Genomic DNA, 12,500 nt, shown 5'->3' with positions numbered 1-12,500 from the left:
AGACCACTATTCCTTTCCCTTTCACGATATACGAAGCATATAATTGCCTGCGAGGACTTGGCAGGGAGATGCAGCTAAGGAAAACATATGCAGCAGGTGTACAAATATGCTTCCCAGGTAAGAATGAATCAGGAGGAACAGGTGTAACGAGATTTTACCTGTCACACTTTAGACCATATTCTGAAACACCTGTCCATTCCTCTTAAGTTGAAATTACACTGCTCTTTATTTAATTTCTTTATATTTTCATAGGTTTAGCAACAGATTAAGAAGATTTTTATACTCATAACGGGATAAACACTCATGAGAACCTGGCTAATCGTATGCGACCTTCGAAAATTGTCGTGATGAGAGAGCAAGGCGCTTCAGAATGTGAGCCTTTCTCAGCTGCGTGGCGGAGGGAAGCAATGAGTTTCTCTTACACTCACTCTCTTACACCCTCGTCTTTCTATCCCTGGGAGACGTTGCTCCTTTATTTCAGGGGACACGCGAGGTTGTTAGTCACGTCTCAATGTAACGAGGGTGTGAGGTGCTTACGCGAGCTGCGACACAGGTGTGGGCAAGTGGGGAGGTGGGGTAGGTGTGTGAGGAAGAGAAGGACTAGGTGATGCTCTTAACACACACACACACACACACACACACACACACACACACACACACACACACACACACACACACACACACACACACACACACACACACACACACACACACACACACACACACGTTTGTTTCTTAACTGGTTATGTGTCACAGATATCTTAATCCTTATTCTTGTCTTTATTTGTTGTCTTTATTTCAACGTCTTGAGAACCATTACGTGTTTTGCTTTGTACCTTACGATTAATGTGCGTGCGTGTGTGTGTGTGTGTGTGTGTGTGTGTGTGTGTGTGTGTGTGTGTTTTCCGTGCGTTTCGTGCAATGTTTGACGGTCGTGTCTGCGTCGTCAAAAGGAATGGTTCGTCGATATCGTGACGTTCCGCACTGTATAACGAGAATATTAAATAATCTCTCTCTCTCTCTCTCTCTCTCTCTCTCTCTCTCTCTCTCTCTCTCTCTCTCTCTCTCTCTCTCTCTCTCTCTCTCTCTCTCTCTCTCTCTCTCTCTCTCTCTCTCTCATGCCTTACTAACGCTCTTCCCTTCTTGTCGTTACGGAAAGAAAGAAAGAGAGAGAAAAAAAAAAAACAAAGAGGGCGAGAAAAACAAAGCAAAACAGGAACTGAGAATCACACGACCTTGGTTATGAAAATGCGTGTTTCTTGGATGAGGTAAATTCTTCATGGCGCGGGAATGACCTTGCCTGACGAAGGAATCAATTGGTAATGCTTGACTACCTCACTGACTCCTTCAAGGCCATACTAGCGAGGGTCTTCAGTTCTTGCGTAGCGATAAGACGATAAGGTAAAGAAGGGTAACAGGTGATGGAGGAGACAGGTAAATAGTGGCCCAGGTACAGATACAGGTAAAGGAATGAAGGTGAAGGACATGTAAGGAAGGGAAGATTTGACGATAGGGTAAAGTACTGATGAATGTGATTGACTGGACAGCTAGTAAGGAAGGAAAGATTTGCCGATAGGGTAAAGTACTGTTGAATATGATTGAATGGACAGGTAGATAGAGACTCAAGCACTGGAAGGGAGACAAGGACAGGTGGAGAAAAGGATGAAGGTGAAGGACATGCGTTGAGGTGATGAAGAGTATACAAGGTCACGTAGGAAGGAGCTATACAAGGTTACAGGTTAAGGATAGTATTTAGTGAACAAGAGAGAGAGAGAGAGAGAGAGAGAGAGAGAGAGAGAGAGAGAGAGAGAGAGAGAGAGAGAGAGAGAGAGAGAGTTTCAAATGGTGCTCACGTGCCACAACAAGCCACAGCAGAACCAAAGAGAACTACCGGTCATTATCTTCTGTTTACCTTGAGGATCACACTTGTACCCTCTCCACAACGGCACACACGAAGGTAGGAGGACACAGGACACAATCTCCCCTTGCTCCCCTCTCTTTAACCCTTTCAGTATTGAGATTTGTGTACGATTAGTCCATTTTATTTACATTAAGAAGGGTCTATTGAGATCAGAAGATTAATAACCACAGTCTTCACTATTTTAATCCCTCATATGAGTTTCTGAAGCTGCATAAAATCACCAAATAGTAACCAGAATGAATATAGAAGCGCGTCATGGTATTCAAGAGGTTAAAACCCAAACATTCACTTTTTATTCCCTTTTTTTTCGCCATATTTGCTATTCGGTTTTAAAGGGGCCGCCGTGGTACAGTGAACCATGCGTGCTTTGGGGTCCGAGGGGTCTCCAAACGCACGGAGTCGAATCCTGTTCTCGGTCCGAATGTAGGTTGGGCTTCCTACTCGGGGCAATGGTTTCCTATCGGGTGGGCTTTGAGATAGGAGGTACCCCAAAAAAGTACCCCTTTAGCCCATAAATCCCCGTGAAAAAATCCACGTGGTATAAAGAAAAATATGAAGCGTTTTTCTTTCCTTTTCATTTTTAGTACTTGAACAATTTGCAGTTTTTTCTCTTTTGATTTTTTAGTACTTCATTTTCATTCTCCTTTTTTTTTTTTTTGCCATATTATTTACCTTGCATTAAATCCCTAGTCATTTTTTTTTTTCTATTTTAATTACCTTACTTGAAGACTGCAGTTTCATCACACCTTTTGTTTCCTTTTCTTTTTTCTTTCCTTATATTTCCTGCACAGTTTTAATGACCAAGGCCTTTTCTTCTTTTTTCATCATCATTTTTCATCTTTGTCTTCGTGACGCTTGGCATGGGACACATAGGAAGAGGTGGAGGCGCGGGCATGTCTGGAGGAGGTGTAGAGGCGTAGTGGCAGCGCGGTGGTATAATTGTTAGAGTCTCGTACACCTGTGAGTTATGGTTTAATTGGCGTGGGAAGGTAAGGTCTCCTGTATCTCTTGTCTCACCTGGACGAGTGAAGGTCAGGTGTCATGTGTAAGGAAAGAGACAGAGAGACAGACAAGAGGACAGACAGGCTGAGAATGCTAAAAGACAGACAGACAGCAAGGCAATGAAGAAATGCGAAGAAAAGCACAGAAGAAACATGTAAATTTGGAGTAAAGATAATTAGAGAAAGAAAGAAAGGAAGGACAGAAGCATAAAGTAAAAAGCAAAGGAATATAAATAGAGGAGACAACAGAAAAAGGAGAAGAATGTTAGGACGGAAGAAAAATAAGGAGATAACTAAGGCAAGAACGAAGATAAAGAGCAAAGAAAGAAGTGAAGAAGGAAAGAACCAAAATACGTTAATCACATATTGAAGAAGGAAGGAAGGAAGGAAGGAAGGAAGAAGAATGAAGAGAGGGAAACGAAGCAAGTGGAAGGGGAGAGAAAAGTGAAGATAATGACGTGTAAGGGAAGAAGGAAGGACGAAAGCGTGTAAAAGAAAAAAAAAAAAGCTGGAGAAGGAGTAAAGGAAAAAAAATATATGAATGTGGAAGGAAAAAATAAGATTGAAAAAAAGGAAGAGAATAGAAAAAAAAATGAAAACGGATGAAGACGAAGAAGATAGAACAAAATTGGATAAATACAATAAGTAAGAAGAAACGAAAATGAACACTGGTAAGGATGATGAAGAACGAAGACAAAGAAAATTAAAGAAAAAACAAAACAAAACAAAAAGAAATAAAGACAAGGAAGCGAAGAGAAAAAACAATTAAGGGAAGCACGAAAACTTGGATAACTAAAGAGAATGAAAGAGAAGAGAGAGAGAAAAATAATGGAAACTCAAGGATAAAGAAGAAATAACGAATACTGAGAGACCGAAAAATAGAAGAGGAAAAGAAAATAGATCAAAACAGAAGATAACAAAGAACAGAGAAAGGAAAGTGGAAATGAGAGTGGAAACAGACAAAAAAAAATAAGGAATAACAAATAAAGTAAAAGAGAAACGGAAGAGAAAATAGAAGACCAAAAATAAGGAATAAGAGAGAAAGTAAAAGAGAAACCGAAGAGAAAATAGACAAAAAATAACGAATAAAAACAATTAAAAAGATACGAAAGAAAAAAAAACAAAAAAATAATAGTAAAGAAGATTAACAACATAGGGGAATAAAAACAAGGCACGTAGGACGAGAAATTGACAAGAACGAAGACACGAAGAAAGGCAAGAAGTGTAACGAAGTGTGAAGGGAGGAGGAGGAGGAGGAGGAGGAGGAGGAGGAGGAGAAGAAGAAGGCTCTCACTGGATCCTTTTAGCGTGAGTGGCGACGCGGGCCCATACATCCCTGCCGTGTTTATTATCAGCATCTATTTGGCAGCGTCTCCCCGGGGCTCGTCATGCTTCTCCGCCGGACATTCCCCCCTCGCCTTCCCCGTCCCACCCGTCACTAGCCGCTGTCAGTCCCCACGGCGTCTGGTATTTGTCACTTTATAGGAATTTCTAAGCTGGTGTGGGGACTCTTGAGGTTTTCCAAAGAGGGTGTCTGGTATCATGTGGGTTTGTGCTTTGTTTGTTGTTTTGGGTGAGTGTTGTGTGGTGGTGGTGGTGGTGATGGTGGTGGTGATTTTCTTGTTATTTATTTATTTATTTTTTGTTCTTTTTTACTCTCTTCCTCCTCTTCATCATCATTATCACCATTTTGCTTCTTCTTGTTTCTATTTTTCTTCTTCTTATTCCTATTTCCTTCTTCTTCTTCTTCTTCTTCCTCTTCTCCATCTTCTAGTTTTTCCTCTTTTCATTCTTTCCCTCACTTCTCTCACTAGTTTCCTGGTCATCACAATTCGCCAAACTAATCTACACAGTATGCTCCGGGCCACTCACATGCAGTTTATCCTCCTCATCCCTCAACCTCGTCCTCCTTGTCACAATTTCACGCCCTCCTTCCGTCCTGGTCTCCGCCTCTCACTGCGGTAGTCTCTATCAGTGACTAAACAGATTCCCAGCTTTACATTGTGATAGCCAGTGTTGACGTGTTGTGGGGCAGAGAGGTCAAGGAGGTCAGAGAAGCGTAGCGTGTGTGGCTAGGGGTGCTGTGGCGGTGTTGGGGAAGGGGCCTCATTCTGTGTCAGGTCTTCGTGGTATTTTACTGGATTAGGTTCACTTGTAGGTTATAACTCCGTGTTTCCTATTGATATCAATCCTTTCAATACCATGACGCGTTTCCATTTTACTTACTACGAGTGTTTGGTGATTTTATACACCTTCAAAAACTTATATGGGGATCAAAATAGCGGAGATTGTGGCCATTGATTTTCTGACCTTCATAGACCCTTCCTAATGTCAATAAAATGGTCTAATTGTACACAAATCTGAAGGTAGAAATGTGTCCCGGTATTGAAGGGTTTAAGGTGGAGCAGCGGTTTTGTTTTTCTTCTTTCTTTTTTTTTAATGTATGAAACTGTGAAACTTATGTGTGAAAACGTGAATAAAGTTTTGTATACTTGTCAGCTTTGTTAAGTTGTTTTCTATGCCTTTGTGTGTGTGTGTGTGTGTGTGTGTGTGTGTGTGTGTGTGTGTGTGTGTGTGTGTGTGTGTGTGTGTGTGTGTGTGTGTGTGTGTGTGTGTGTGTGTGTGTGTGTGTGTGTGTGTGTGTGTGTGTGTTTATGTGTGTGTTATGGTGAGTTATTGTGTTGGTGAATGGCGCGCGGTATTGAACAATATCTGCTTTGTCTTATTCACGAGAGGCACACTCCTACACTCAGCCAAGAAAGGCACCACGCTCTTCTATCAGCCTACACGCCTTCACTCGCCTACACGCTTTTCATTTTAATAATAAAAACTCATGTGCCGTCAACCTTCCCCTCGTACTGGCAGCAGCTGTGGGGCGTCACCAGGCTCGAGGCGTCACACCGGAGACACCAGCTGGGTACCCGGAGCACCTGCTGCCCGAGTCCATTTTGATCACAGTTGTCTCGGGTTTTGCTTCATCACTCGCACCGTGCCGCGTTCTCACCTCCATGTCAGGCGCTTATGTCATGTAAATGTGATTCTCCTCGAACCCAGAACTCACTTATTATTCCCGGGTTGTGTAACAGGATGGCGAGGCGGATGACAGGTGACAAGAACGGGTGAGATATGTTCGTTTGCCAAGAATCTGTTGATTTAATACTGTTGAACTTGGCCAGACGCAAACCTCAAGCTGCTGCAGCTTTACTGTGTGACTGAGACATCTTCCTCCCGGCCCATAGACGCCCATCGCCTCTCACTTCCTTCACATACACGCCGGCGACTCTACTCGTAAATATATTATCAAAAGCGACACGAAGCCCTGCACAATTAGTCAGCGCGTGCCGGGGATCCTCCAGCACCACGTGGTGTGTAGAGTTCAAGGGTCAGGGGGCCCTGATGGGCACTGTGTTACATCTACAGATATCATATCATCCTACACAGAGAGATTTGCGGTAACGCCCTTAAAATTGATATTATGTTGCAGCGAATAGCTTAATGTACTGCTTTGTGCTTTGCATACATGATGTAAAAGAAAATGATCTTGTGTTAAACTCATATTATTACATTAATTCATTTATTGAGTCATTATTACCTCCTGAATCCTATGTTCATATAACTTGACACATAAGTCGATTGCTAAAACCTAGTGCAGGCTAGAGCAAGTAACAAGCTTAGTATGTCGTGCAAATCACCGTCAGGGCACTGTTAGTGATGGTGGTAGTGGTGGTGGTGGTGGTGGCGGTGGTGGAGGTGGTTATAGTTGTGTCAGGCAATCTCAAGTTTCGTGCTAGACTCTCGACTATCGTATGTTTGCGCTAGGAAATTAAAATGAGATAAAAAGAAAACTCATGCGAGGTCAGGGAACACCCACTTTGTAACTTCATCCTGTCTGTCACCACGAATAATGTTCTACCCGTCCTCCTCCTCCTCCTCCTCCTCCTCCTCCTCCTCCTCCTCCTCCTCCTCCTCCTCCTCCTCCTCCTCCCTCTCTTTAATAAGTGGCAGTAACTCAACACTCCGAGGAGCCAGAATCTACTTGCATAATAGTTGACACTCTTGTTTCAAACACTTGACCAATATGTAAATCCCAGTGCGGCCAGCGACCCTGCCAACACACACACACACACACACACACACACACACACACACACACACACACACACACACACACACACACACACACACACACACACACACACACACACAGAGAGAGAGAGAGAGAGAGAGAGAGAGAGAGAGAGAGAGAGTTCCTGCGGTAGACAAACAGCAAATATTTATACGCCAAGGATCACGAAAGACGTTGTTTAAGATGTCAACAAATAGTGACGTCACCGCACGCACCGCCACTCTGGTATTCGTAAACACTGCCGCCGCTGTCCAGGTGTTTTCCCCGAGTCTTCATTGTCTTCTTTTGCACGGTGCTTTCTTTTCTTGTTAATGGCCTTCTGTTCTAACTTTCCTTTGTCTTTGATTTCTTAATTAGCCACTGTTCCATCTATTTACCTCGCGGGACAGTATATAAGGTAGTAGTCACACACACACACACACACAGTTTATAGCCGCAGTGTCTCCCAAGTTCACGCCTTAGTAAATGAAACACATAAAACTTACATAAAAGTGTGTTTAGTGTTGGGTTTGTGTTGTTTGTGGAGTGCCGGTATAACTGTGCTTTTTTTCCTGAGTGTTGGTTTTGTCGTTTGTTGTTAGTTGTTTGTTGTCTGTCGTGCACTTCCTCAGTAAAGTAATGAGATGATTTATTTGCAGCTTTGTTTGTGCGATGATGGTGATAATGATGGCTGTGATGGGCATGGTGGCAATAGTTGAAATAATGCTAACGTTGATGACAATATTGATAATGATAACGGTGATGATGATAATAATAATAATAATAATAATAATAATAATAATAATAATGGTATTAATAATAATGGCAGTGGTGACGAAAATTGTACGTTTTTTAGCTTATTGCAATATATCGTGACATCTTGCCCCGCTCCACCCTCTCTCTCTCTCTCTCTCTCTCTCTCTCTCTCTCTCTCTCTCTCTCTCTCTCTCTCTCTCTCTCTCTCTCTCTCTCTCTCTCTCTCTCTCTCTCTCTCTCTCTCTCCTCCTCCTCCTCCTCCTCCTCCTCCTCCTCCTCCTCCCTCTCCTCTCCTCTCCTCACCTCTTCTCTCCTTCTACTGCTCCTACCACTGACCCTTTCCCCTCGTCCCTCACCTTTTCTCTCCTCTCCCACTGCCCTCCCAAACACTCTCTTCCCCTGCCCCTCCCACCCTACCCACCTGTCCCTCAACCTCCCCCGTGGCAGGCAGGGTGCACAGGAGGAGAGTGTGGCTGTGGTGTTCCATGTAAATCATTATTATTATCGTCATTATAATCAACCCTTCAGTACCATGACGCATATTCATTTTTATTCTGCTTACTATTTGGTGATTTTATGCAACTTCAGGAACTTATGTGGGCATTAAAATAGTAAAGACTGTGGCCATTAATCTTCTGACCTCCATAGACTCTTCTAAATGTAAGTAATATTTAATCATACCCAAAATTCATGGTAAAAATGTGTCCCAGTACTGAAGGGGTTGAAAGGAAGGATAAATGGAGAACAGGTCACTAGGAGGCACTTTCAGGTTCGTGTGTGTGTGTGTGTGTGTGTGTGTGTGTTTTTTTTTCTGTTTCTCCTTCGACCGTGAGTGGTGGTGGGAAAAGAAGATGAAAAAAAAAAAACACTAGGGTACGTCTGTTCAGATTCTTGAAGGCTTAACTTAGTCCTTGGTGTAGATGAGATAGTGTCGTCAATCACAAACATCCTCCTTTAAGGGCCAATAAATGTGCTGCTTGTCTGTCCTTACTTTTTTCTTTTCTTTTCTTTTCTTTTCTTTTCTTTTTTTTTTACTGGAGAGAATGTAAGAGGAATTTTGTGAGTGAAACGATGATGATTTTTTTCTCCGCATTGTGAGTTTTTATTCATTTATTTATTCATTTTTTATTTATTTTTATTATTTTATATCTTTTTAGTTTTTAGTGTTATTGGCCCCTCCTCTTCTCCCTTCAGTCATGTTCAGCAAATACCTCTACGTACTATAGACAAAAAGCTTTCCTCGTATTTTTTTTTTTCTACATTCCTGTGTATTCTTCCTTCTTTCCTCTTCCTCCTGCTTCCTCTTGTTGTTTTTTTATCTATTTTTTTATTATTTTTATCTTTATTGTCATTGTTATTATTATTATTATTATTATTATTATTATTATTATTATTATTATTATTATTATCATCATCATCATTATCATCATCATTATCATCATCATTATCATCACTTTTCTTTACTGCATTTGATATCTCTCCTCCTCCTCCTCCTCCTCCTCCTGTGGGAGCCATGCGCCAGGAGAGTTGCGGGGTATCCAGGGCGGTCATTACCCCACCAGGTGATGGATGGCAGGTGCGGTGGTCACATGACTCCCCGCCACGTGTTGGCTCATTACGCGGCGTTTCGTCCACCCAGGTATGGATCCGTGACGTCATGCCCATACCTGCGGTGCCGCAATTTTGCATTCAGGTGTAATGCTTCCCGATGAGGAGCGCCAGGCATGCAGGGAGGGAAGGGCGGGACCGCGGTTGTGTCGTTTCATGGACTTCCACTTGGGAAAATGCTGTACTTTTGTTTTTATAGTCACGTTAACCCATACCGTGTCATTATAGCTTCCCTACCCTCGCCGGCCGCCTTGCCTTAATGTGTGCTCTGAGGCACCACTTCACACGTTACATTCCTGCACACTGGTGGCTCTCGGTGTCGTTTCTCGGCTTAAGAATGTAGTTATGAGTGTCACCATGATAAGGTCTTGATAGTAATTGGTAGAAGGGAAAGACTGAACGAGTCACGGGCTGTGTTGTGACGTCTGTATCTTCATTTATTCTATGCCGTGCCATCAGGGCTGTGCGAGGGACATTTTTTTGTGTTGGCTCTTTTGTAAGAAGTGAGCAAAGGTTGCGAAAAGATAAGTTTTGATTTTAACATCAAATGTTTAATATAGAAATAAACAATGTAAGTTACCCGATGCACTGTCCCTATGTACAGTATGTGATCTCAATGGCAACGAATAATGAGTGTAAGAATTACAGGTATGCCGATTCACGTTTGTGCTCCAGCGGGTGTGGCCCAGCTACCAAAGTGATGCGTGCAGATCGTTTGTGTTGCCTGGGAGTAACATATAATTTATTGCCACAAACACATTTGTAATCAGGCGTGACAAAGGAGAGGCGCCCGAGTGTCAAGGCTCTCGGTGTAAATGTTTGTCCCTGAAAGTATTTAGCGACACGTGGCCACAATGAGGCCACGTGTTGGCAGCGCTTCATGGTTGACAGCATTCAGTTAATGTTGATTTGTATCTTTCCAGGTAAGGAACCGGATCTCACCTGGATGTATCTGGGCCGCGGCGAGGGCGGCTAGAGTGCAGTGTTGTCGGCTGTGGTTGAGGTGGGTCGTTTCAGGCGAGATGGCATCGGTGTGTAGAGCGGAACAAAGTGGTGGCGGGCGGTGGAGCCTCACCTGCCGAAGCTCCGCCGAGTAGTAATCTTTCCCTCAGAAGATCTCGTCCCGGAGACCGATGACCAGGGCACTCGAGGGACAAAGCTCGTGAGTGTCGTGACCTGTGGAAGAGCGAGACGCTGGCCGGCTGTCGGCGGTGGGTCGGCATGATGGGGTGAATCGGCCGGGACCTTGCAATACCGCCAGCTGGGCGGGGCCGGGTCATGCAGTGCGGGACGGGGTTCCCAAGGCAAGGGGGCAGGGGGGCCGAGGTCGGGGGGAGTGGCCGGGGCCCTGACGGATGGTGATCCCATGTATGCTGCTCGTGGCGGCCCCAAGGGGGATGTCTGCCACCCCAGTAGCGCTCCAGGGGCACGCCTCCCCCCGGCCAGCATGCAGGCTCCGGCATCAGCCCGGAGTCTGCCTGGGTCTGGGGGCGGCGCGAACCCTTCCGGCCACCTGACCAAACCCTCGCCCCGCTCCCTTCACCTGCAGCAGCTGCCGTCGCGCTTCACCCGGCTGGGGAGGTCCCCGGACGTCGAGAAGCCTGACCGAGTGTGGACGGTGCGGGGCGAGACTGGTACTGGGCCACCAGGTCCAAATGACGTCATCATTACTGACATCTGCCTCAACCACAATCCTGAGCTGAGCCTCAACACCAGCTCCGTCAGATCCCGCCAACAGCCTGACACCACCTCCGCCATTCAGCAGTTGTCTGTTGTTGACCTACAAAATCAGTTGAGCCAAGGGCCCTTTACCTCACGCCAAGCAGTGGCCCAGACAAACACGCTCCCACGTGAGGTACCAAGGTTAGGATGCAGCTTCTTCGGAGTTGCCCGAGCCTTCTTAGGTCGCATGGTGACGCAAATTTGTAGCGGCGATCTGTGTGGCGGCCAGGGGGCGGCGCGCCAGACCGACCCAGAGAGAGAGGAGGTGGAGGAACCCGTGAACCACCAACAGGCTGAACAAGTTCCCGAGGGACCACAAGACACTACGCAGCGAGTGGTGGACACGCAGGAGACGCCTCGCGGATACGACAACCCAATAGCGTCCCCGCCGACCACCGCCTCGGGCATCAGAATGACTCCGGAGGTAGTGGTGACGCCCGAGAAGAGCGGCAGGAAGTCTCAAGCGTCGTGGGCGATGCTAAGCGACCTGGTGAGGCTGCAGCACTCAGCACTCCCCACCTCATCTTCCTCAGCGGACGTCGTGTACAGCAGTCCTGGGGCCGCCTCTCACCTGCAGGTTCCTCAAGGTAAAGCTCCTTCCAGACACACACACACACACACACACACACACACACACACACACACACACACACACACACACACACACACACACACTCGGAAAGCGGCGAGGCAAATGGGCAAGCCTCTTAATGTGTAGCCCCTATTCAACCAACAGTAAATAAGTACGGGTTGTAACTCGAGGGTTTGTGGCCTCACTTTCCCGGTGTGTGGAGTGTGTTGTAGTCTCAGTCCTACCCGAAGATCGGTCTATAAGCTTTGAGCTCGCTCCGTAATGGGAAAGGCTGGCTGGGTTACCAGCAGACGACCGTGGTGAATTACACACACACACACACACACACACACACACACACACACACACACACACACACACACACACACACACACACACACACAGTTATGACATTCCCAGGTATAACAACTTAATAATACCCGGTGAGTAATGAGCCTCATAACTATATCAGTAGTGTCTTAATTTGATTACCGTCTTGAAATTAGTGTAGATGACACACCGAACAGCTATGCTTGTCTCTTTATCACTAAGTATACATTGTAATTACACGAGAAGGGGAATTTAATTCGAAATTTTTCTTTCAGCGGGAAACAATTCAACATATCGTTCATGATAATGTTACATGAATGTTTTTGTAGATGATTTTACACGTTGTACAAATTGTCATTTTTCATTCGCTAGCAGAAGCAAATTAATCTACTCTCTTTTATTTGCTTGGAACTTTTCTTCGTATTTTTTTTTCACTTAGAGTACAGCGACACCTCCTCCTCCTCCTCCTCCTCCTCCTCCTCCTTA

General features: G+C 45.0%; 1 protein-coding gene across 1 annotated transcript in view; it reads left to right on the top strand.

Annotated features, from left to right (window-relative positions):
• Nucleotides 1–12,500, top strand: part of LOC123513340 — a 92,108-nt gene that overhangs the window by 32,906 nt on the left and 46,702 nt on the right. Inside the window, exon 2 of the transcript XR_006677318.1 lies at nucleotides 10,315–11,700. The gene's annotated coding sequence lies outside the window, so the exon portion shown is untranslated. The remainder of the gene's footprint in view (nucleotides 1–10,314; nucleotides 11,701–12,500) is intronic.

The sequence above is a fragment of the Portunus trituberculatus genome, chromosome 35 (assembly GCF_017591435.1).
Source record: "Portunus trituberculatus isolate SZX2019 chromosome 35, ASM1759143v1, whole genome shotgun sequence".
NCBI classification, from domain to species: Eukaryota; Metazoa; Arthropoda; class Malacostraca; order Decapoda; family Portunidae; genus Portunus; species Portunus trituberculatus.
The sequence above is the reverse complement of the archived record's forward strand: the minus strand, read 5'-3'. Positions and strand labels throughout refer to the sequence as shown.